This window comes from Mustela nivalis (genome assembly GCF_964662115.1).
Source record: "Mustela nivalis genome assembly, chromosome: 14".
NCBI classification, from domain to species: Eukaryota; Metazoa; Chordata; class Mammalia; order Carnivora; family Mustelidae; genus Mustela; species Mustela nivalis.
In genome coordinates this window covers 74,533,135-74,558,019 of record NC_139033.1, presented here as the reverse complement: position 1 = coordinate 74,558,019, position 24,885 = coordinate 74,533,135, and the positions used below count along the sequence as shown (strand labels likewise).

The 24,885-nt window shown below is 38.4% G+C and overlaps 1 long non-coding RNA gene across 1 annotated transcript; it reads left to right on the top strand.

The window, feature by feature from the left end:
• Positions 1-20,630: 20,630 nt before the first annotated feature.
• LOC309847317 lies at positions 20,631-24,447 on the top strand. Its single transcript, XR_014302394.1, has 3 exons — positions 20,631-20,705; positions 23,541-23,588; positions 24,368-24,447. It is a non-coding gene; the product is annotated as an uncharacterized lncRNA (long non-coding RNA).
• Positions 24,448-24,885: the final 438 nt, after the last annotated feature.

Sequence of the window (24,885 nt, the reverse complement as noted above, 5' to 3'; positions counted from 1 at the left end):
TGGAAAATAGAAAATGGAATCAACTGAAAATTATTGAACTGAGAAATACAATATCTGAAGTGGAAAAAAATGACTGGATGTACTCAATATCAGAAGAGAGATGATAAAAGGGTCAGTACACTTGAATATACAATATAAATTATCCAACCTGCCAAACAGAGATAAAAGATTGAAAACAAAAAGTCAGAGTGACCAGTGTCTATAGATAGTATCTAAAGATTTAATATAGTATAATTAGAGTCCCACAGAGAGAAGACAGATTGAAACAGATAAAATATTTAGCAAGAATGGCAAAATACTTCCCCAATTTAGTGAAAGGCATACATTTAAAAATTCAAGACACTTAGCAAGTTGCATATAGAATAAACTCAAACCAATACCTCAACACAATAACCAAATTTCTAAAATCCAAAGATCACTAAGGAATTCTTGAAAGCAGCTGGAGAAAAAATGAAAACACATATTACATATAGGGGAACAATGATTCAAATCCATGAATTTCTCAAGAGAAACCATGAAGGCCAGAAGACAGCAGAACAACATATTTAATACACTACAAGAGCTGATCAACCCAGACTTCTACATCCATGAAAGTATGAAAATGTCTTTCAAGGATAAAAGTGGGGGAAAAAAAAGATTCTCAGATGAAAGAAAATGAAAAGAGTTAATTAAGAGCAGTCCTGTTCATACATTCAGAATATATATAAAAGACACTTAGGACTCAATAATAATATAAATAACCTTATTAAAAATAAGCAAAATATTTGGACAGATAATTTCACACAAAAAAATATGAATGGCCAACATGCAGAAGAAAAGATGCTCAACGTCATTCGTCATTAGGATTATGCAAATTAAAACCAAAATGGATCTGAGTTCTAGTCCAAGATGGCAACACAGGAAGAACCTGAACTTAACCTCCTCCACAGACACACTAAATCGACACCTATTTATAGAGCAATTCCCCCTGAAGAAGAACTGAAGGCTGACTTAACAACTCCTACACAACAAAAGATAAGACAAGGGCAAGAGAGACAAAGATAAGGAAACAAAGGGAACCCCCACCCCTAACAAAGATGTGAACTACAGTGGGGAAGAAGAGCATTGAGGGACCCTGAGCAGACAGATTCATGTTCCCTGGGGCACAGGGGAAAAAAAAAAAAAAAGCCGCAGTTTAAAAGAGTAACTAATACATAAAAGATCCACCCCTGGAAATCTGCCAAATGGCAGGGAAGCTGCTGAAGTTGAAGGAGTTGGCAAGAGCCATGGTTTACATTTCCCCTCTACCTTGAGAGGGTAGACTCCAGCAAGGTCTGGAAGCCATAGCTGGCCTGCTGCCTCAGTGAGCACCAGGTCCTTACCCCACACCAGTCCCACCCATCCCACCAAGGCAGCTCCAGAACAGTGCACATAGGGAAGTCCTTGGGGGTTAGCACTCACTACAGCTCCAGCTGTCATGACAATGTGACACAGGTGCAAAGCACCCTGGAACACTACAGACCCACACCACTCTGGCTTCAGACAGCTTGCTAGGGCAGCGCATCCCTGGTGGAGAGTGCTCTGGAACCTCCCAGCTGATGTGTGCTTTGGCTCCAGCCACCCCACCAAGGTGCCCCTGTGCCTAATGCCCTGGGAACCTCCAGCCTGTGCCCTCTCAGTTCCAACTGTCCTGCCAGGGCACCTTCTGCACTGAGTACCCCAGGACACCCTGGCTTGCACCCACCTCAGCTATAATTATGCTGCTAGGGCACCCTCTACTCACAGAGCCCAGCCACAATATCAATGCACACCTGCTTAGCTGCAACTATCTAGTCAGGTCTGCCCCTAGGCTGCATACAGCAGTATCCCCTGGCCCACACTCAGCCTTGGCTCCAGCTGGTCTCCCACAAGATCCTGTGTAGAGAGTCCTGGACCATCCCAAATTTAGTTCTGCTATCCTGCCAAGGTGCCCTCTGAACATCCCAGGTCCTTCCCAGGCCACACTTGCACCTACCTCAGCTGTAGCTATCCTGCCAGGGTCCCCTCTGCATGGAGAGTCCTAGTACTTCCCAGTCCACAACCTGCCTCCCCTCCCGCCACCCTGCCAGGGCAACTTTAGTGTGAAGAGCCACAGAACATCCTGGCTTACACCTATGTCAGCTTCAGCTATCCTGCCAAGATGCCCTCTGTGTCTAGAGCCTAAGGACAGTCCAACTTTCAGATTCAGAACACTTTCTTCACAGAGAGTCCAGGGACCGCATCAACCCATAAGCCATCCTGGTAAGGTGCCCTCTGCATGTAGAGCTATGCAACCTCTCGGCTTAAAATCCACTTCAGCTTTAGCTCCCCTGCCAGGGTGCCTCTTCATATAAACCTCAGGATTCCCCTGGCTTCAATCCCCCCACTTCAACTATACCTGTCCTACCAGGTGCTTTCTGCACATAGACACCCAGAACCCTTAGACCTGTACCCACTTTAGTTATAGCTGCCCTTCCAGGGTGCCCCCCACATAGAGATCCTCAGGAGCCCTGCAGCCTGCACCACTTCAGTGCTGGCCTTACTGCAAAGACAGCCCCAGCACAGACTGCCACATGACTCCTAGCACATACCAGCCATAGCTCTAGCCAGACAGCCAAAGTCACCAGGCACACACAGTCTACATAAGGGACAACCATACATAAGATGACTTAGGTTTAGAAGTAGCTCTTCAGCCTAATTCATAAAAACAAATGCAGAAAGTCAAACAAAATGGGGAGCCAGAGGAATATGCTCCTAATGAAAGAATTTAAAACAAAACTTTAGAAAAAGAATTAAATGAAACAGAGATAAACAATATGCCTAATAGAGTTTAAAATAATGATCTTAAAGATTTTCATTGGACTGGAGAGAAGAGTGGAAACAATATAAAAAAGAACGAATCAGGGGCACCTGGGTGGCTCAGTGGGTTAAAGCCTCTGCCTTCAACTCAGGTCATGATCACAGGGTCCTGGGATCGAGAGCCCCACATCAGGCTCTCTGCTCAGCAGGGAGCCTGCTTCCTCCTCTCTCTCTGTGCCTGCCTCTCCACCTACTTATGATCTCTGTCTGTCAAATAAATAAAATAAAAGTCTTTAAAAAAAAAAAGAACAAATCAGAATTGAAATTAATAACTGAAATTAAAAATACATTAGAGGGAATCAACAGTAGATTAGCAGATGCAGAAGAACAGATCAGTGATCTGGAAAACAGGGTAAAGGAAAGCATCCTGGCTGAACAATAAAAATAAAATGGCATTCAAAAAGTTGAGAACATTTTAAGGACTCTCTGGAACAACATCAAGTGAACATTTACATTAAAGAAGTCCTAGAAGAAGACACAGAAAAAAAGGAGTAGAAAACTTATTTGTAAAAATAACAGCTGAAAACTACCCTAACCTAGTCAAGGAAATAAATTTCCAGGGTCAGGAAGCACAGAGAGTTCCAAACAAAATGAAACCAAGGAGGTCCACACCATGATGAATAATAATTAAAACATCAAAGGTTAAAGATAAAGGGAGAATTTTACAAGTAGCAAGAGAGAAGCAACATGCAAAAGAACGAAACCAGATCACTTCTTTACACACTATACAAAAATAAATATAAAAATAAATGGATTAAAGACCTAAATGTGAGACCTGAAAATACAAAACTCCCCGAAGGGAGTACAGGCAGTGAGTCCTTTGACATCAGCCACAGAAACAGGCAACAGAAACAAGCAAAATTAAAGTATTGGGAATGTATCAAAAAAGCTTTTGCACAGCAAAGGAAGCCATCAACAAAACAAAAAGGCTACCTACTGAGTGGGAAAAGATATTTGTTGAATGATACATCCAATAAGGGGGTTAGTATCCAAAACAGATAAAGAACTTATACAAGCCAACACTAACCCCGCCCCCCAAAAATAATCCAATTAAAATGAGCAGAAGACCTGAATAGGCATTTTTCCAAAGAAGGCATACAGATGGCCAACATCTCTATGCCTGCTTGACACTGCTAATCATCAGGGAAAGCAATTCAAAACCACAATGAGATATCACTTTATACTTGTCAGAGTAGCTATAATCAAAAAACACAAGAAATAACATGTGTTGGCAAGGCTGTGGAGGAAAAGGAACCCTCAAGCACCACTAGTAGGAATGTAAACTGGTGTAACCACTGTGGAAAACAGTATGGCATTTCCTCAAAAAATTAAAAATAGAATTAATTATATGATCTAGTAATTCCATTACTGTGTATTTACCCAAAGAAAACAAAAAAATTAATTCATAAGATATGTGCACCCATATGTTTATTATAGCATCATTTACAACAGCCAAGACATGGACGCAACCTTAGTGTCCGCTGATAAAAGAATGATCAGAAAGATGTGAGATATATATAATGGAATATTACTCTTCCTTAAAAAAGAATGGCATATGCCATTTGTTACAACATGGATGGAGCTAGAGAGTATTGTGCTAAGTGAAATAAGTAAAACAGAAAAAGATACCTTAGGTTTTTCACTTAAATGTGAAATCTAAGGGGAAAAAAATGAAGAAACAAAAAGCAAAATAAGACCTATAGATACAGAGAACAAACTGATGGTTGTCAGAGGAAAGGGGAGATGAGCAAAATGGATGAAGGGGAGGGAGTGAGAAACACAGGCTTCAGATTAGGGAATGAACATGTCATGGAAATAAAAGGTATGGAACAGGGAATACATACCTTGATGGTACTGGAATAGAGTTGTATAGTGACAGATGGTAGCTACATTTGTAGTGAGCATAGCAGGACATATAAACTTGTTGAATCACTATGTTGTACACCTCAACTGTGTACGAACTATACTCAACAAAAAGAACACCACAAATTGTCTCATGAGTGTTGTTAACCTAATATATGTATATATCCAGCAAGTATTTCTTCAGCATAAAATATTAGAATTAAGAAGAATTTTAGAAGTCATTTAGCTTGACCTCTCCTCCAACATAGGCATTTTTCCATAATTTTTCTGACAAACGTTTGCCAGTTAAGATTTAGTTATATGTAATAATGAGGAACACCTCACGGTGTTGGGCAGTCCATTCCCTTACTGGATAGCTCATCATAATTCCTGCTTACTGCTATGGTTCTTTTCAGCCTCATAGAGTATATTTACCCTTCTTCCATATGACAACTGCTAACACAGCAGGTGGCAGCTAATCTGTCCCAACTAAATACCACCAGGTCTCATAGTGATTTTTCAGATCACATTGACTAATGCATAAACATCCAAAAGTTATCAGTATTCAACTCTGGAAGGTAAGATATAGACATGTTTTAATATTCTTGCTTATATGTAAATTCTAATTTTCACAATAAATATTTTACTTTAATAATAATAAGAAAAACACAAGATCCAACCACATACCCTCTAGAATGCTAAAAGCATTGGCAAGAATGTTGAGTATTTTTGCTCAACAATGTTGAGCATTCTTGCTCAAAACAGTACAACTTCTATGGAAAACAGTTTATTAATTAAATATACTATAAAAATTTATTTAAAAAATTAGATATACATACAATACATACCATCTATTCTATTCTTGTTATTTATCAAATAGAAAGAAAAACATATATCTAATAAAGACTTATAGAAAAATGCTTTTAGGATCTTTATTTGCAGTAGCCCAAAACTGGAAACATTCCAGATGTCCATCTGTAGAATAAACTATACCATACTCATATAATGGCCTACGTAGAAATAACAAGGTTATTTATAAACTACTGATAAATCAACATGGGTGAATCTCAGAAATATGCTGAAAAAGCCTTACACAAAATACATACTGTATGATATCAAGTACATAAAATCCTAGAAAATGCCTGGGGTCAGGGTAGAGAGAAGAATGGATTGTATGTAGGCATAAGGAAACTCAGGGGAGACAGAATTACTGTCTCTCTTGTTGGTAGTGATGGCTTGATATACAGATCAAAACTAATCATCTTAGCTACCTGGTGTTAAGTTTTACTTAATATATCTCAATACAGCAGTAAAAAATAATTAAGAAATGAATTTCTTAATTGATTATTTGGGGTCTGGGTGCTGTTGATGAGGAATGAATAGGAAAACAACCAGAAGCCTGGTGACACAGCTGTCCCTTCGAGGTCCTAGAGAAGCCCAGGAGCTGGACAGCTGCCCTTCTGCTTTGCTCTTTCTGAAGATTCTGCAATCAGCACAGAGCCATATTTATAGTGGGGGTGGGGGCAGCTCCAATGACTCCATCCTTTTCCCATGATTATACGTTTTCTTCCTGAGGTTCTCCAGTTTTAAAATGAGTTCTCGGAGGTTCTGGGAAGATGGGGAGAGGAGGAGGACCCTGAGCTCACGTAGTCGCATGGACACACCAAGATAAGAAACACAGCAGCGTTTTGATCAGGAAGGGATGCTGTACTTTGTCAAATGCTTTTTCAGCATCTATTGAGAGTATCATATGGTTCTTGTTCTTTCTTTTATTGATGTGTTGTATCACATTGACTGATTTGCGGATGTTGAACCAACCTTGCAGCCCTGGAATAAATCCCACTTGGTCGTGGTGAATAATCTTTTTAATGTACTGTTGAATCCTATTGGCTAGTATTTTGTTGAGTATTTTCGCATCTGTGTTCATCAAGGATATTGGTCTATAGCTCTCTTTTTTGGTGGGATCCTTGTCTGGTTTTGGGATCCAGGTGATGCTGGCCTCATAAAATGAGTTTGGAAGTTTTCCTTCCATTTCTATTGTTTGGAACAGTTTCAGGAGAATAGGAATTAGTTCTTCTTTAAATGTTTGGTAGAATTCCCCCGGGAAGCCGTCTGGCCCTGGGCTTTTGTTTGTTTGGAGATTTTTAATGACTGTTTTAATCTCCTTACTGGTTATGGGTCTGTTCAGGCTTTCTATTTCTTCCTGGTTCAGTTGTGGTAGTTTATATGTTTCTAGGAATGCATCCATTTCTTCCAGATTGTCAAATTTATTGCCGTAGAGTTGCTCATAGTATGTTCTTATAATAGTTTGTATTTCTTTGGTGTTAGTTGTGATCTCTCCTCTTTCATTCATGATTTTATTTATTTGGGTCCTTTCTCTTTTCTTTTTGATAAGTCGGGCCAGGGGTTTATCAATTTTATTAATTCTTTCAAAGAACCAGCTCCTACTTTCGTTGATTTGCTCTATTGTTTTTTTGGTTTCTATTTCATTGATTTCTGCTCTGATCTTTATGATTTCTCTTCTCCTGCTGGGCTTAGGGTTTCTTTCTTGTTCTTTCTCCAGCTCCTTTAGGTGTAGGGTTAGGTTGTGTACCTGAGACCTTTCTTGTTTCTTGAGAAAGGCTTGCACCGCTATATATTTTCCTCTCAGGACTGCCTTTGTTGTGTCCCACAGATTTTGAACCGTTGTATTTTCATTATCATTTGTTTCCATGATTTTTTTTCAATTCTTCTTTAATTTCCCGGTTGACCCATTCATTCTTTAGAAGGATGCTGTTTAGTCTCCATGTATTGCTGGGGGGAGGGGGTTTGGGAGAAGGGGGTGGGATTATGGACATTGGGGAGGGTATGTGCTTTGGTGAGTGCTGTGAAGTGTGTAAACCTGGTGATTCACAGACCTGTACCCCTGGGGATAAAAATATATGTAATATATGTTTATAAAAAATAAAAAATTATATAAAAAAAAAAAAAAGAAAGAAAGACAGCAGCACAACTAACTCTGAAAGTGACCCAAAAGTTGGCAGAACAAACTTTCCAGAGTTAATCAGAGACAGGAGATCACATTGCAAAGGGTAGAAGGGCAAAGACACAGCTGGGAATCAAACCTGAGTTTAGACTAACCATGAACAAGAGGGACACCACAAATGCGGAGAAGCGAGAGGATCAGTCTCCATACCAGGTACCCCAGGCATGGGGGACTGACACTGGGAAGATGAATCCACAAAACATGTGGCTTTGAAAATCGCGGGGCTTAACTTTGAGAGTTTTTACAATCATCAGGGCTTAACTCTCAATACTTTAAAAATCAATGGGCTTAGGGGCTTAACTCTCAATACTTTAAAAATCAATGGGCTTAGCTCTGGGAGAGCTGGAAGGCTTTAAGGAACTGAGGCCTGCCCTTAAAGAGACAGCCTAACACATAACTCCACTGAAACACAGTACAGAAATGCAGTTTGAAAAGCACCAGGGACGTACAGGGAGGAGATTGTATTACTAATCTCAGAATGTGCACTGGGGGTGCAGCGATATTTAGAAAACTACTCCAAGAACAAAAGTGTTGGTGGGCACCATTTCTCTCCTGGCCTAGATAGCAGATATTTGTGCGAATTAGCACAAACCCTCTCCACCTATCTTGCTAGGTAGGACCCAGGGCACTACCCCTGCATTTACCTGCACATCCAACCCACCCCACTTGGCAGCCATTCCTCCAAAGCTGCTACTGCCTTAACTGGCCCAGCAGGGGTCAGTGCCACTCCAAAGCAACTCCTGCCCTGAAGAGAGGGACAGACACACCAATGCACTCACAGTCCTAGCAGCAAAACCTTATAGTTGGCAGCACAGAAAGAGTGCCCTGGTCATTAGTCCCAAACTGGAAGACAGGAATCTGGTCTGACTGCCATCCTGCCTACCAAGGAAAGCCTGTCAGGGAACAACACAGGGGGAGCTCCCTGTACATCTGCCCAACTGCAGCCCTGGCAAATAGGCTGTGTGGGCAGGCATCTGGTCTGACTGCTCTTAATGCCGGCCGACAAGCCCAGGCTGGCCCTGGAGACCAAACATTAACAGCACAAAGACCAAACCCTGCTCAGGGTGCCCCCAACAGGCAAAGTAGGCCACTGGAACCAATTGGACTAAGGGCACACATGGATTAACCAAAACAGTAGGGCACAGCAGCCCACACAGGGGACAACCCTAATGCACATGGTTCAAGTAAACAAGGGGCACTGCACCGTACGGCACCACAGGACCTCTTCGTCACAAGATCAGAAGACATAACTGACTTTCCTAATACTTAGAAACAAACACAGAGAGTTAGCAAATAAGGAGACATAAGAATAAGTCCCAAATAAAAGAAGAGGGCAAAAGCTCAGAAAAAGAGCTAAGGGAAATGGAAATAAGCAACATGACTAATTTAAAAAATTCAAGATAATGGTCATTAAGATAGTCACTGAACTTGAGTAAAAGATTCCCATGAGATCTTCAACAAAGAAATAGAAAATACAAAAAATAACCAGTCAGAGATGAAGAATTCAATAAGGGAAAGAAAAAATACACTAGAGGGAATAAATAGCAGATTAGAGTAGGCAAATAAATGGATCAGAGATCTGGAGACAGAGTAATAGAAAATAATCAAACTCAACAGAAAAAAATAAAAAGAAAAAAACGAGAATAGCTTAAGTGAACTCAGAGACATTATCAAGAATAATAACAGTCACATATAGGAATAATAGGAGAAGGGAGAGAGAAGGGGGCAGAACATTTATTTCAAGAAATAATAACTAAAAAAATCCTATCTGGGGAAATAATTCAGATATCTAGACCCTGAGTTCACAGAGCTCCCCCAACAAAATTAACCCAAGGAGGTATACACCAAGATACATAATAATTAAAATGGCAAAAAGTGGTGATAAAGAGAGAGCTATAAAAGCAGCAAGAAAAAGGAAAACAGTTACATACAAGAAAGGCCCCAAAGCTGATTTTTTGGCAGAAATTTTGCTGCAAGCCAGAAGGGAGTGGCATGATACACTCAAAGGGCTGAAAGGAAAAAAACCTGCAACCCAAAATATTCTATATTCTTCTAGGCTATCATTATCAAGTAGAGATAATTTCCCAGACAAACAAAAGTTAAAGGAGTTCATCATCACTAAGCCAGGCTTACAAAAGAAGTTCAAGGGAATTCCTGAAGTGGAAAGAAAAGGCCATTATCAATAAGGAAGAAAATTATGGGGTGACTGCGTGACTCATTCAGTTAAGCATCTGACTCTTGATTTCTCCACAGGTCATGATCTCAGAGTTCTAGGATGGAGCCCCACAACTGGTTCTCTTCTCAGCGGGGAGCCTGCTTCCCCCCCCCCCCCGCCTACTTGTGATATCTGCCAGTCAAGTAAATAAATAAAATCTTAAAAAAAAAAGAAAAAGAAAAAAAGAGAGAAGAAAACTATGAAAGGAAAAAAATTCACAGATAAGTGTAAATATATAATAAAAATAATAATCACTTATAAAACCAGTATGGAGGTTAAAGCACAAAATCAGTAAAATCAATTATATCTACAAAAATTGGTCAGGGAATTCACCAAGTAAAAGCATGTAAAGTATTACATCATATACATAAAGTGGGGAGGAAGCAAAAATTTAGTCCTTTTATGGTTTCATACATAAGCAATTACCAACCTATTATAGAGTGCTATACACATTAGATTTTACATATGAACCTAATGGTAATGACAATTCAAAAATCTTTTATTAGACATACAAAAATAAGAGAAAAAAATCCAAGCATAACACTAAAGAAAGTCAGGAAACCACAAGGGAAAAGAGCAAGGGAAGAAGAAAGAAACAGGAAAAAGTACAAAAACAATTGTAAAACAACTAACAAAAAGGCAGTAAGTGCATAGCTATCTTTCTTTAAATGGAGTAAATGCTCCAATCTAGACACAGGTAACTGAATGTATAAAAAAGGAATATCCATCTATCTGCTGCCTATAAGAGACTTATTTCAGACCTAAAGACACATATAGATTAAAAGCAAAGGGATGGAATAACATTTACCATGCAAATGAAAGTGAAAAGAAAGGTGGGGTAGTACTACTTATCAGACAAAACAGACTCTCAAAGACTAACAAGAGAGAAAAGAATATTACATAGTAATAAAGGGAACAATCCAACAAGAGAACATAACAATTATAAGTACCTATGTATTGAACATGGGAGAACCTAAATACATAAAGCAACTATTAAGACACATAAAGGAAGAAGCAGACAGTGTTAACAATTGTAGGGTAATTTAACTAGCTACTTATCTCAATGGATAGATCATCCAGACAAAAAAATCAACAAGGAAACAGTGGCTTTGAATAATACATGAGATCAAATAGACCTAAAAGATATATTCAGAACATTCTATGCAAAACCAACAAAATACACATTATTTTCTAGTTCATATGGAATATTTTCCAGAATAGATCATATGTTCAGCCACAAAACAGGACTCAATATTGAAAAGGACTGAAATCATGCATGTTTTCCTACCACAATAGTATGAAACTAGAAATCAGTCACAAGAAAAAAACTGCAAGGATCATAAACACATAGAAGCTAAACAACATGCCACTAAACAGCAAATTAGTCACAAAAAAAAAAAGATGAAATAAAAAATTAATGGAGACAAATTAAAATCCAAATCTTTGAAATGCAGCAAAATGTCATAAGAGGGAAAATGATAGCATACAGGCCTACTTCAAGAAGCCAGAAAAATCCCATATAAAAACCTAACCTTATACTTAGAAGAGCTAGAAAAAGAACAAATGAAACCTAAAGCCAGTACAAGAAAGGAAATAATAAATTTTGGATACAAATAAGTTAGACTACAAAAACAATAAAAAAGAATAATGAAACCAGGAACTGGTTCTCGGAAAAGATCAACAAAATTGGTAAACCAGACTCCTTTACAAAAAAAAAAAAAAAAAAAAAAAAAAAGGAGAGAGAGAGAAAGGACTCAAAATCAGAAATGGAGGAGAAATACCTGATATCACAGAAATAACAAAGAACTGTAAGAGAATATTATGAAAAATTATATGCCAACAAATTGGATAGCCTAAAAGAAATGAATGAGTTTCTAGAAACATATCTTCCAAAACTGAATAAGGAATAGAAAATTTGAAAAGACTGATTACTAGCAATGAAATTGAATCAGTAATAAAAAAAACTCCCAATAAACAAAAGTCCAAAATCAGATTCACAGGCAGATTCTACAAAATATTTAAAAGAGTTAATACTTATTCCCCTCAAACTATTCTACAAAATGGAAGAGAAAGAACACTTCCAAGTTAATCCCACAAGACCAGCACCCTGATACTAAAACCAGACAAAGATACTACCAAAAAAAAAAAAAAAAAGGGAAAATACAGGCCAATATTTCTGATGAAAATAGATGCAAAAAATCCTCAACAAAATATTAGCAAAAAAATCCAACAATACATTAAAAAAATCATTCACCACAATCAATATCTGCATATCCATCACATCAACAAGAGAAAGCATAAAAATCATACTATCATCTTAACAGATGCAGAAAAAATATTTGATAACATATAACATATCTTTATGATAAAAACTCTCCACAAAGTGGGTTTAGAAGGAACATATTGTAATGTAATAAAGGCCATATATGAGAAACCCATAGCTAACATCATAAGCAAAGGCAAAAAACTGAAAGCTTTTCCCCTAAGATCAAGAACAAGACAAGGATGTCCACTGTCACCACTTGTATTCAACAAAGTACTGGAAACTCTCACCACAGCAATTAGACAAGAAAAAGAAATAAAAGGCTTCCAAACTCACAAAGAAGAAATTAAACTGTCACTATTTGCAGATGTCATAATACTATATCTAGAAAACCCTAAAGGCTCCCCCTGCAAAAATACTAGAACTAAGAAATGAATTCAGTAAAATGATAGGATACAAAATCAATATATAAAAATCTATTGCAGGAGGGGGAGTCAAGATGGCGGAGAAGTAGCAAGCTGAGACTGCTTCAGCTAGCCGGAGATCAGCTAGATAGCTTATCTAAAGATTGCAAACACCTGAAAATCCATCGGCAGATCGAAGAGAAGAAGAACAGCAATTCTGGAAACAGAAAATCAACCACTTTCTGAAAGGTAGGACCGGCGGAGAAGTGAATCCAAAGCGACGGGAAGAGAGACCCCGGGGGGAGGGGCCGGCTCCCGGGAAGCGCCGGAGCAACCGCGCACAAAATCAGGACTTTTAAAAGTTTGTTCCGCTGAGGGACATCGCTCCAGAGGATAAACCGGGGCGAAGCCCACGCGGGGTCAGTGTGGCCTCAGGTCCCGCAGGGTCACAGAAGGATCGGGGGTGTCTGAGTGTCGCAGAGCTTGCGGGTACTGGAACGGGAAAGCCGGCTGCAGAGACAGAGCCGACAGTAAGCTCGCAGCTCGGTGTTACCTTGAACCGGTCGCAGGCTCGGTGAGCTCGGAGTGCGGCCAGAGGTCAGGCAGACGGGAGTAACTGGGCGCTGTTCTCGGAGGGCGCACTGAGGAGTGGGGCCCGGGGCTCTCGGCTCCTCGGCCGGAGACCAGGAGACCGCCATTTGTATTCCCGTCCTCCGGAACTCTACGAAAAGCGCTCAGGGAACGAAAGCTCCTGAAAGCAAACCCGAGCGGATTACTCACCCCGGCCCCGGGTAAGGGCGGTGTAATTCCGCCTGGGGCAAAGACACTTGAGAATCACTACAACAGGCCCCTCCCCCAGAAGATCAACAAGAAATCCAGCCAAGACCAAGTTCACCTACCAAGGAGTGCGGTTTCAATACCAAGGAGAGCAGCAGAATTCCAGAGGAGGAGAAAGCCAAGCACGGAACTCATGGCTTTTTTCCTGTGATTTTTTTTTAGTCTTGCAGTTAATTTAATTTTTTCTTTTTCATTTTTTGTTTTTGTGTGTGTGTGTGTGTGTGTGTGTGTGTGTGTTTTCTTTTTTTCTTCTCGCCTTCGGGTAAAATTTTTTTTTTAACTGTTACCTTTTTCTTTTTTAAAGATTTTTTACTAGTTTATCTAATATATATATATTTTCTTTTTTACATTTTTCTTAGGTATTTTCTTTTTTAAAAAATTCTTTTCTTTTCTTTTCTTTTTTTTCTTTTTTCTTTTTTTTTCTTTCTTCCTTTTTTAACCTCTTTTTATCCCCTTTCTCCCCACTCACGATTTTGGATCTCTTCTAATTTGGTTAAAGCATATTTTCCTGGGGTTGTTGCCACCCTTTTAGTATTTTACTTGCCCCTTCATTTACTCTTATCTGGACAAAATGACAAGACGTAAAAATTCAACACAAAAAAAAGAACAAGAGGCAGTACCGAAGGCTAGGGACCTAATCAATACAGACATTGGTAATACGTCAGATCTAGAGTTCAGCATGACAATTCTCAAGGTTCTAGCCGGGCTCGAAAAAGGCATGGAAGATATTAGAGAAACCCTCTCGAGAGATATAAAAGCCCTTTCTGGAGAAATAAAAGAACTAAAATCTAACCAAGTTGAAATCAAAAAAGCTATTAATGAGGTGCAACCAAAAATGGAGGCTCTCACTGCTAGGATAAATGAGGCAGAAGAAAGAATTAGTGATATAGAAGACCAAATGACAGAGAATAAAGAAGCTGAGCAAAAGAGGGACAAACAGCTACTGGACCACGAGGGGAGAATTCGAGAGATAAGTGACACCATAAGACGAAACAACATTAGAATAATTGGGATTCCAGAAGAAGAAGAAAGAGAGAGGGGAGCAGAAGGAATACTGGAGAGAATTATTGGGGAGAATTTCCCCAATATGGCAAAGGGAACGAGCATCAAAATTCAGGAGGTTCAGAGAACGCCCCTCAAAATCAATAAGAATAGGCCCACACCCCGTCACCTAATAGTAAAATTGACAAGTCTCAGTGACAAAGAGAAAATCCTGAAAGCAGCCCGGGAAAAGAAGTCTGTAACATACAATGGTAAAAATATTAGATTGGCAGCTGACTTATCCACAGAGACGTGGCAGGCCAGAAAGAGCTGGCATGATATTTTCAGAGCACTAAACGAGAAAAACATGCAGCCAAGAATACTATATCCAGCTAGGCTATCATTGAAAATAGAAGGAGAGATTAAAAGCTTCCAGGACAAACAAAAACTGAAAGAATTTGCAAATACCAAACCAGCTCTACAGGAAATATTGAAAGGGGTCCTCTAAGCAAAGAGAGAGCCAAAAGTGGTAGATCAGAAAGGAACAGAGACCATATACAGTAACAGTCACCTTACAGGCAATACAATGGCACTAAATTCATATCTCTCAATAGTTACCCTGAATGTGAATGGGCTAAATGCCCCTGTCAAAAGACGCAGCCTATCAGAATGGATAAAAAAACAAAACCCATCTATATGTTGCCTCCAAGAAACTCATTTTAAGCCCGAAGACACCTCCAGATTTAAAGTGAGGGGGTGGAAAAGAATTTACCATGCTAATGGACATCAGAAGAAAGCAGGAGTGGCAATCCTTATATCAGATCAATTAGATTTTAAGCCAAAGAATATAATAAGAGATGAGGAAGGACACTATATCATACTCAAAGGGTCTGTCCAACAAGAAGATTCAACAATTTTAAATATCTATGCCCCCAACGTGGGAGCAGCCAACTATATAAACCAATTAATAACAAAATCAAAGAAACACATCAACAATAATACAATAATAGTAGGGGACTTTAACACTCCCCTCACTAAAATGGACAGGTCATCCAAGCAAAAGATCAGCAAGGAAATAAAGGCCTTAAACGACACACTGGACCAGATGGACATCACGGATATATTCAGAATATTTCATCCCAAAGCAACAGAATACACATTGTTCTCTAGTGCACATGGAACATTCTCCAGAATAGATCACATCCTCGGTCCTAAATCAGGACTCAACTGGTATCAAAAGATTGGGATCATTCCCTGCATATTTTCACCACAATGCTCTAAAGCTAGAACTCAACCACAAAAGGAAGTTTGAAAAGAACCCAAATACATGGAGACTAAACAGCATCCTTCTAAAGAATGAATGGGTCAACCGGGAAATTAAAGAAGAATTGAAAAAAATCATGGAAACAAATGATAATGAAAATACAACGGTTCAAAATCTGTGGGACACAACAAAGGCAGTCCTGAGAGGAAAATATATAGTGGTACAAGCCTTTCTCAAGAAACAAGAAAGGTCTCAGGTACACAACCTAACCCTACACCTAAAGGAGCTGGAGAAAGAACAAGAAAGAAACCCTAAGCCCAGCAGGAGAAGAGAAATCATAAAGATCAGAGCAGAAATCAATGAAATAGAAACCAAAAAAACAATAGAGCAAATCAACGAAAGTAGGAGCTGGTTCTTTGAAAGAATTAATAAAATTGATAAACCCCTGGCCCGACTTATCAAAAAGAAAAGAGAAAGGACCCAAATAAATAAAATCATGAATGAAAGAGGAGAGATCACAACTAACACCAAAGAAATACAAACTATTATAAGAACATACTATGAGCAACTCTACGGCAATAAATTTGACAATCTGGAAGAAATGGATGCATTCCTAGAAACATATAAACTACCACAACTGAACCAGGAAGAAATAGAAAGCCTGAACAGACCCATAACCAGTAAGGAGATTGAAACAGTCATTAAAAATCTCCAAACAAACAAAAGCCCAGGGCCAGACGGCTTCCCGGGGGAATTCTACCAAACATTTAAAGAAGAACTAATTCCTATTCTCCTGAAACTGTTCCAAACAATAGAAATGGAAGGAAAACTTCCAAACTCATTTTATGAGGCCAGCATCACCTGGATCCCAAAACCAGACAAGGATCCCACCAAAAAAGAGAGCTATAGACCGATATCCTTGATGAACACAGATGCGAAAATACTCAACAAAATACTAGCCAATAGGATTCAACAGTACATTAAAAAGATTATTCACCACGACCAAGTGGGATTTATTCCAGGGCTGCAAGGTTGGTTCAACATCTGCAAATCAGTCAATGTGATACAACACATCAATAAAAGAAAGAACAAGAACCATATGATACTCTCAATAGATGCTGAAAAAGCATTTGACAAAGTACAGCATCCCTTCCTGATCAAAACTCTTCAAAGTGTAGGGATAGAGGGCACATACCTCAATATCATCAAAGCCATCTATGAAAAACCCACCGCAAATATTATTCTCAATGGAGAAAAACTGAAAGCTTTTCCACTAAGGTCAGGAACACGGCAGGGATGTCCAGTATCACCACTGCTATTCAACATTGTACTAGAGGTCCTAGCCTCAGCAATCAGACAACAAAAGGAAATTAAAGGCATCCAAATCGGCAAAGAAGAAGTCAAATTATCACTCTTCGCAGATGATATGATACTCTATGTGGAAAACCCAAAAGACTCCACTCCAAAACTGCTAGAACTTATACAGGAATTCAGTAAAGTGTCAGGATATAAAATCAATGCACAGAAATCAGTTGCATTTCTCTACACCAACAGCAAGACAGAAGAAAGAGATATTAAGGAGTCAATCCCATTTACAATTGCATCCAAAACCATAAGATACCTAGGAATAAACCTAACCAAAGAGACACAGAATCTATACTCAGAAAACTATAAAGTACTCATGAAAGAAATTGAGGAAGACACAAAGAAATGGAAAAATGTTCCATGCTCCTGGATTGGAAGAATAAATATTGTGAAAATGTCTATGCTACCTAAAGCAATCTACACATTTAATGCAATTCCTATCAAAGTACCATCCATCTTTTTCAAAGAAATGGAACAAATAATGCTAAAATTTATATGGAACCAGAAAAGACCTCGAATAGCCAAAGGGATATTGAAAAAGAAAGCCAACGTTGGTGGCATCACAATTCCGGATTTCAAGCTCTATTACAAAGCTGTCATCATAAAGACAGCATGGTACTGGCACAAAAACAGACCCATAGAACAATGGAACAGAATAGAGAGCCCAGAAATAGACCCTCAACTCTATGGTCAACTAATCTTTGACAAAGCAGGAAAGAATGTCCAATGGAAAAAAGACAGCCTCTTCAATAAATGGTGCTGGGAAAATTGGACAGCCACATGCAGAAAAATGAAATTGGACCATTTCCTTACACCACACACAAAAATAGACTCAAAATGGATGAAGGACCTCAATGTGCTAAAGGAATCTATCAAAATCCTTGAGGAGAACAGGGGCAGCAACCTCTTCGACCTCTGCCGCAGCAACATCTTCCTAGGAACAACGCAAAAGGCAAGGGAAGCAAGGGAAAAAATGAACTATTGGGATTTCATCAAGATCAAAAGCTTTTGCACAGCAAAGGAAACAGTTAACAAAATCAAAAGGCAACTGACAGAATGGGAGAAGATATTTGCAAACGACATATCAGATAAAGGACTAGTGTCCAGAATCTATAAAGAACTTAGCAAACTCAACACCCAAAGAACAAATAATCCAATCAAGAAATGGGCAGAGGGGGGCGCCTGGGTGGCTCAGTGGGTTAAGCCGCTGCCTTCGGCTCAGGTCATGATCTCGGGGTCCTGGGATCGAGTCCCGCATCGGGCTCTCTGCTCGGAAGGGAGCCTGCTTCCTCCTCTCTCTCTGTCTGCCTCTCTGCCTTCTTGTGATCTCTGTCAAATAAATAAATAAAATCTTAAAAAAAAAAAAAAAAAAGAAATGGGCAGAGGACATGAACAGACATTTCTGCAAAGAAGACATCCAGATGGCCAACAGACACATGAAAAAGTGCTCCATATCACTCGGCATCAGGGAAATACAAATCAAAACCACAATGAGATATCACCTCACACCAGTCAGAATGGCTAAAATCAACAAGTCAGGAAATGACAGATGCTGGCGAGGATGCGGAGAAAGGGGAACCCTCCTACACTGTTGGTGGGAATGCAAGCTGGTGCAGCCACTCTGGAAAACAGCATGGAGGTTCCCCAAAATGTTGAAAATAGAACTGCCCTATGACCCAGCAATTGCACTATTGGGCATTTACCCTAAAGATACAAACGTAGTGATCCAAAGGGGCACATGCACCCGAATGTTTATAGCAGCAATGTATACAATAGCCAAACTATGGAAAGAACCTAGATGTCCATCAACAGATGAATAGATCAAGAAGATGTGGTATATATACACAATGGAATACTATGCAGCCATCAAAAGAAATGAAATCTTGCCATTTGCGACAACATGGATGGAACTAGAGCGTATCATGCTTAGCGAAATAAGTCAAGCAGAGAAAGACAACTATCATATGATCTCCCTGATATGAGGAAATGGTGATGCAACATGGAGGCTTAAGTGGGTAGGAGAAGAATAAATGAAAAAAGATGGGATTGGGAGGGAGACAAACCATAAGTGACTCTTAATCTCACAAAACAAACTGAGGGTTGCTGGGGGGAGGGGGTTTGGGAGAAGGGGGTGGGATTATGGACATTGGAGAGGGTATGTGCTTTGGTGAGTGCTGTGAAGTGTGTAAACCTGGTGATTCACAGACCTGTACCCCTGGGGATAAAAATATATGTTTATAAAAAATAAAAAATTAAAAAAAAATCTATTGCATTTTACACTAATGAGGAAGCAGTAGAAAATGAAATTAAGAAAATAATCTCATTTACAGTTGTGCCAAAAAGAATAAAATATCTAGGAATGAACTTAACCAAGGTGGTGAAAAATTTATACTCTGAAAAGTATAAAACATTGATAAAATTGAAGATAACACAAAACAAACGGAAATATATTCCATGGTTATGGATTAGAAGGACCAATACAATTATAAAGCCTATATTGCCCAAAATAATCTACAGATTTACTGTAATCTCTATAAAAATTCCCACATTTTTCAGAGAACTAGAACAAATAATCCCAAAATTTGTAAGGTACCACAAAAGACCCTGAATAGCTAAAGCAATCTCGATAAATTAGAATGAAGCTGGAGACACTACAATCCCAGATTTCAAGATATACTACAAAGCTGTAGAAATAAAAACAGGAAGGTACTGGCACAAAAACAGACACATAGATCGGTGAAACAGATAAGACCCAGAAATAAATCCATGTTTATATGATCAAGTAATCCACTACAAAGAAGGCAAGAACATACAGTGGGGGAAATACATCTCTTCAACAAATGGTGTTGAGAAAACTGGACAGCTACATGAAAAAGAATGACCACATATAAAAATAAGCTCAACATGGATTAAGGACTAAATGTGAGACCTAAAACCATAAAACTAGAAGAGAATATAGGCAATAATTACTTTGATATTGGCCATAGAAACATTTTTCTAGATACGTCTTCTCAGGCAAGGGAAACATAAGCAAAATTAAACAACTGGGACTACCCCCAAATTAAAAGCTTTTGCATAGTGAAGGAAACCATCAATAAAATGAAAAGACAACCTTCTGTGTTAGAAAGAAAGCAAATGAAGAAAAATAGAAACAAACCAAAGAATGACTCTTAAATATAGAAAACAAACTGATGACCAGAGGGGAGGTGCATGGGGGGTGGGTGAAATAAAGTATATTCTTAAGAGTACACTTATCTTGAGGGGCACTGGTTAATGTATAGAATTGCTGAATCATTATAGTGCACACCTGGAACTTACATAACACTATATGTTAATTACATTTCAATAAAAATTTAAAAAGTGTAATAAAAGAAAAAAAAACATAAAAATGCAACATCCCTAAATCCTCTCTCTTTATTCCCATAGCTATTAATAACAGGCCCAGTTTAAATTGTACATGGGCATTTGAAATTGATGCTCCAAAGCATGATGATATCACTGTGCACAGCAGTGTGAACATTCTTCCAAGGAATGCTTAATTCTTCTTGGAATGGTCTAATAGGCCCATGCAGAAATGAGGCAAATATGCCAGGGAATGAATCCTGAGAATTTTGGAAGGAGTGGAATTGGGACAGAGGTGAATACAAGGCTGGGTAAGAGAATATTTACTGCTATGTGGGTACTTCCCCAAAATAAAATAAAATATGATTCTTGCCAAAATCAAGAGTTGGACACTTAATTGACTGAACTACGCAGGCACTCCTAAAATTTGGTTCTTGATTTTAGCTATATTTTTCTCTTACCAGTCTAATCTTCAATCATTGGGAACTCATTTCAGATCATTCATGATAACTCTTAACACTAAAAATTCTATTTTTGCTGTAGCTTAACACTCTTCAGTCATTCAGTATGTGTTTTTAATAGATAAATTTCAATATATTTCACTTACAATCACCTGAATGTGGATGCTCTTCAAATTTCCAAAACTTTGTTTTTCTGTTTTCCTGCTTTTAAATTAGATCTGACCTATGCCTAAGGTTTAAAATATAACCTAAATGTAAGGATTCTGAAAGATTCAAAAAATCAATATTCACAATCCTCACTTCTTCAAAATCCAATTCCTGTTGTCTACTACGCATTGCCACTTAGATGTTTCATCCAGCACCTCAAACTCAACTTTATTTAAACAAGCCTATATTCTCCCCAACTCTCTTCCACTTAATTGGCTTCACCTTTAAATTTCCCAGTAATAACTGGTGCCACCATCATTCCCTCAATAGGTTATAAACTCTCCCATTGTTACAAATGTTAATTAAGATAATCTTGATACTCATATCTAACCACTCCCTCAGTACTACTGCTCTTTTCTTCAAAACATTCTTTGCATTTTCTTCTTTATTTCCATTTGCCAGTTTATGTCTTTTTCATTCATTCATTCAATAAATATAGAACACCAGCTGTATGAAATGCCCAGGCACTAGGGCAGTAAACAAAACAGACCAAATCATGCCCTCCTGACTTCATTTGTCCTACGACCTTGATGTCAGTCTCATTCAGCTCAAGGACTCTGCTCATGCAGCCTCCTTGCACTGATAAAATACTTACTCACTGATAAAACAGACCATATCACAAACCTCCTCTAGCCTCTCAAGCAGCCCTTTAAGATAAATTCCACCCTCTTAAAAGTTCCAGCCCCCTAATGTACCAGTCTGTAGAGGACCATTTCAAACTCTTCACCTTCCTAAACCTTTTGTCCCAGTCCAAATGGGGTCTTCGCTGCCCATGAATATGTCCTGGCTCATTCCAACTTCATTGTTCTTGTCTGTTCTACTTTTCCATCTATGATTTATTATGCCTGCCATCTCTCTTTATATGAAGTCTAAGTTCTTCCTCTTCTGTGATTCTTTCCAGCCCACTTCTTTCCTTTTAATCTACGTCAGAATTATTGCAACTGACGATCAATCACAGTTTACCTGAGGGTATCTCTTACATTGCAAAAAGCTCCTTACCAACTGCATTATTTATCTTTAAATGTTGGTCTTCTCCCCAGTCTTAAGCAGTGATTCTTTTTTTTTTTTTTTTAAGATTTTATTTATCTATTTGAGAGTAAGAGAGTGAGGAAGAAAGAGCACAAACCCAGGGAAGAGACAGAAGGAGAAGCAGACTCCCCAATGAGCAGGGAGCTTGATGCAGGCCTCCATCCCAGGACCTTGGGATCATGACCCGAGCAGAGGGAAGATGCTTAACTGACTGAGTCTCCCAGGTGCCCCTTAATCAGTGATTCTTAATTAACAGCAGTTGATACAATATATCTGATTGCAAAAATTTGAAATGACACTTTCTTCAAGAAATCGTTAGTTCTGGCACAGTGCCTATTGTGTTTTTACCATTCCTTTAACCAACCACACAGTTAAACAACAGAAGAGGAGGGAACACTTCTTAATTCACTCTAAGAGGCCAGCATTACACTAATATAAAAGCCAGTATTACACTAATACAAAAGCCAAACAAAGATACTACATGAAAACTACAGACCAATAGCCTTTACCAATATTGATGCAATAATCCTCAACAGAATAGTAACAAACTGGATTCAACAACATAGTAAAGGTTTATACAACATGACCAAATAGCCTTTATTCCTGGAATGCAAGGAGGGATGAACATGTGAAAATCAACCACTATATCACATCATATTAACTGAATGAAGGGGAAAAAGTAACACACGGTCCTCTCATTTGATGCAGAAAAATATTTGACAACATTCAAGAGCTTTCATGGTTAATTTTATATGCCAATTTGGGCTACAGTGTACCCAAATATTTGGCCAATCATTATTCTGGGTGTTTCTGTGAGGGTGTTCTAGGATGAGATTAACATTTAAATCAGGGAGTTTCTGGACTGGTGAACACATGGATAGTTGAGGAAAGGGCATGGAAGCTCTAAGCCCCTTCACATACCTTAATCTATGCATCTCTTCCACATGGCTAGTCTTCGGTTATATCCCTACATGGAAAAAACAGTGATTCAGACTGTGAGCCTCTGATGGCTTCTCCACATTCATTAATTCTTACTTGAATTCTCTCACGGATGATATAATTTCTCAGCCCACATAAGAAAAGTCTTATGAAAATAAAAACATGGAAGGGGAAGCTTTAGAAGTATAAGAAAATTCTGGGTATGTAAAGAAGAAAACTATAATAAAATCATTAAGTGAATGCTCAAAAGAAATAGATGCTCAAGGCAACTATATGGCAGGAGCATTATTAGTACAAGGACAAGGGAGAAGATGACAGACACCACGGGACAGGAAAGACCATTTCCTTAAACCTACCCCAGTGATCATTCCCATACTGTAGCTATGGTAAATATGATAATTTCTTCAACTACAAATTATAAATATTTAGTAATACTATCCACATGAATTCCTTTGTACTTGTCCACAAGTTATCTCTGTTAGGAAAATACTGTCATTATTTTTTACCCAGGTCTTATCCTGATTCCTACTGGTTCCACTTTCTCCTACCTGCTGAATGGTAAGTCAAAAAAGACTTTTTTTTTTAAAAACTTTTTCTCTTACTCCTATTCATTCTTTTCCATGCTAGTGCAAACAAACCCTAGTCCTAACTTCTTTAGGCCATATAGATCCCAAACCCCCAACCCTCCCTTTTTTGGGGATATCAGCACTTTCCACCTGGCCATCCTTCACCCTCACAGCCTTAGATGGAGACATTTTATAGAAGTTCACTAATTTGCTCCTACTTATACAGTTGGTAGGTGGCAGAGTGAAACTTGAATAGAGATTTTTTATATCTGTACACTTCTCTATGTTTCCTTGCTCTTAAGTATAACACTAAGTATGACATTGTATATTTGTATATAAGTATACATATATTCATTTAAAAGGTAGATTATAAAGTAATGAAATGGACCTTTCTATGTTGCTTGTGAAAATTTATAAACACTGTATATATCGTGTAAATGAGAAAATACATAACACACCAGATTAGAATGGTTTTATATTAGTTTTATCAAGTCAACATTAGTCAGCAGTCTACAGAAACATTTTAAGTTGCAATTGCTTTTAAATATTATGCTTCAATTAGTCAAAAATGGCATGTTTTATATCTAAATATTCCAATCCATAAGCAAATTTTTGTTTGTTTGTTTTGGGTGTTGTTTGATTTTGTTTTTTTGCCTTGAAGAGGTAACTAGACAAAGGAAATGTGTATTACATTACATCTAATATGACACAAATAAAGCATTAAGAGCTCAGCCCCTGCACAGACAATAAAAGGATTGATTCCATCTGCAGGTACCTTTAAGAAGAAAGGAAAGTTTAAAAGGAAGGAGAGCAAAAAGAAGGTATTTTCATGTCTGTATGGCTAATGTGACCTGTAAGTAAACCATAACATAGAGAAGTGGGCCTAGATCAATTACTGAACATGAATAATAACAAAAATATTTCTTTACATTTCTAGAGTTTAGAGTTCTAGAATTTTCAAAATGCTCTTACATGTATAATCTCATTTTACCATAATGGTTTCATGCAGCAAGCAGGAAAGTGTAGGAAGGCTCAGAATGTCAAAATCCTTCATGAAATCTTTCACACCTAATAAATACCAGGGAGCATGAGAAATCTGAACGTTGTCCTAAGACCTGTGGAATGAGCAACCTAGTTCCTCAATGACAGCTGACAAAGTTTCCTCTAGATGGTTCAGAAGAAAAGTTATCTATAGGGGAGTTTTCTTTATGCCATACTAATCAAGATAATCCCGAGAGATTTTTATTACACAGCTCTCAGGAATCACAGGTAGATAATGAACAGAAAAA